A 2,293-nucleotide genomic window follows, 5' to 3' on the forward strand; every position below is an offset into this window, starting at 1 on the left:
TCCCCTTCAAGCTCTTCAGGTTCTTTCTCTGATTCCTTCAACGGGGGTCCTATTCTCAGTTCAGTAGGACCAACTTCTTTTGTAGGATGCCTGTAACATCAACAACAGTGAGTTTGTCAGATGGATAAGAGCACTTGCTATGCAAGCATGAAAACCCGAGTTGAGATTCCCTATAACCCACATAAGAAGCCAAGCTAAAACACACTCACTGTAGCCCCAGTACTGTGAGACTGTGAGTGGGGGAATAGGGACAGGAAAAAGGTAGAAAATGAAGCAGCAGGACATTCAGTATCCTTTGTTGGCCTCCCTGGACATAGACACACACACACACACACACACACACACACACACACACACACACACACAGAATTACAGCCTTACAAACTCTGACTCACCACTCTCCATAATGATATGAGGGTACTCCTAAATCAGTACTTTGTAAGAATGCTTGAGTCTCCAGTTAAGCCCTGACACACATTGCTATCCTTTTATTTTCCTATGTATACATCAGCTGCACAAATACTTCAACATTCTTCCTTATTAAAGCCTTTTAAAGATGTTAGAAAAGTCTGAGATCCTTTTCCCTTTGGGAACCTAATTAACAAAAGTAATGTCAATCTGGATAACTCTGAGACCATTAGCATCTTCAATAGCAGCTGGGAATTAGAATAAAAATTAAAAATAGCTATTTGTGTTATTTCTCAAACTATTGTTTCATAGTTCTTAGGTCTTTTGCAAAAATAATTTTTAAGTTATTGGCATAATTCTTTTCTGTTTCAAATGTCATTTTATTGCAAGACGGTATTTAATTACATGTTTAAACTATAACTTGGTAATTTTAGTTGGGCAGCAAGTTGATGCAAATTGCTTATTCAAAAGTGATTAGACAACTCTGGATACCGAGCAAGGATCAAATATACCTGACTGGCCAATAGGGTTAAGCCACTAAGTGAACCTTAATCATTTCTTAGGAAAGATACACTATAATTTCAGTAGCTGACAATACCGGAAGAGTTCTTCACACAAAATAGTTCCCATTTAAGTTAGCTCTCCCTGGTCATCTCAAATGAGATCGACACATTCATATAACTGGGTTATTCTGAACCTTTCTAGTGAGCAGCTTTAGATGTTCAAGGTACCTCAGACCGGTTTCCTTTTCCTGCTATGCAGAACCGTCCTGCACCACATGTTTCTCCATCCAGTCTATCATGTGCTATTGCTCCCTCTGACACATCATGTCCTATACAGAAATATGATAGTCCAGTTGCTTCTTTACCTTCTTATATGCTGTATGTAGCTTTTCCCCATAAGTGATCTCAAGGCTGTGACAGCATCGTTCCTCTGAATGTCGAAGAGGTAACAGCACTTCGGATCCAGTGCCTGCTGTACCTTCTCCATGTCACCTGCGTTCTAGATCATTTGATACGTCTAGCTGAGCGATTCTTTGCTCATTAAGTTTATCGATAAATTTTCCAATAGAGGCACCACAACTCTTAACCACAAAGACAGTCAACCCTCTTGCTGAAATTGTGGACACGATCTCTGGGATAATCACGTATATTTCTTTGGGCAGAAGATACAAGCTAAGCCGAACCGAGTTCAAAAAACGTGGGGTCCCGTTACACCAGTTTTAGGAGAAAGGACCTGGAAAATTTTCTCAGGGATCGAGATACACTTTCCCTTCATCTTCTGGAGGAAGTGGTACAGGGACAAGATGTAACTGCCCTGTGTGAAAGACACCAGGACCACGCGTTCTTAAGACACTGCCAGTAATCGTGGTAGCAGGAGAAGATACCTGGACAGGATGGTCTGTGAAGGTACAGGTAGCCATCTTCATTTCCCTGTGACCCCGACCTGAGACTGTCAGGGTAGGCAGAAATTTTAAATGTTCCATACAGTTCTTTTATTCATATTAACGCCGTCCTTTTCTTCTTTGTTATATGGATATCTAAATCGGTCAGGAAATGGATGAGTCGTGTACTTTTTATTGTCATTTGTACTAACAACCTCATCCTCCTTCTCCTCTACTAGGGCTTTTTGGTTTTGCTTTTGTGAAAATAAAGACCTTATTCTGTGCCAATGAAAATTTCCTCTATCAGGTTGTGGTGGTGCACACCTATAATTCTAGGACTCGGAAGGATGAGGCAGGAGGATTTCTTGAAAGAAGAAAACAATATAGTGAAACTCGGTGAATACCATGAACCTATTTCTGATTGTGGCATAATTTATTTAATCATAGGGAAAATTTTCATATTCTCTTCATGTATGTTTTTTGAAACTCACTAACTACAAT

General features: G+C 40.0%; 1 pseudogene; it reads right to left on the bottom strand.

Moving 5' to 3' along the window:
• Positions 1-1,081: 1,081 nt before the first annotated feature.
• Atp5pb-ps2 (ATP synthase peripheral stalk-membrane subunit b, pseudogene 2) lies at positions 1,082-1,831 on the bottom strand (annotated as a pseudogene).
• Positions 1,832-2,293: the final 462 nt, after the last annotated feature.

Source organism: Rattus norvegicus, chromosome 18 (genome assembly GCF_021556685.1).
Source record: "Rattus norvegicus strain SHRSP/BbbUtx chromosome 18, alternate assembly SHRSP_T2T, whole genome shotgun sequence".
Classification (NCBI taxonomy): domain Eukaryota; kingdom Metazoa; phylum Chordata; class Mammalia; order Rodentia; family Muridae; genus Rattus; species Rattus norvegicus.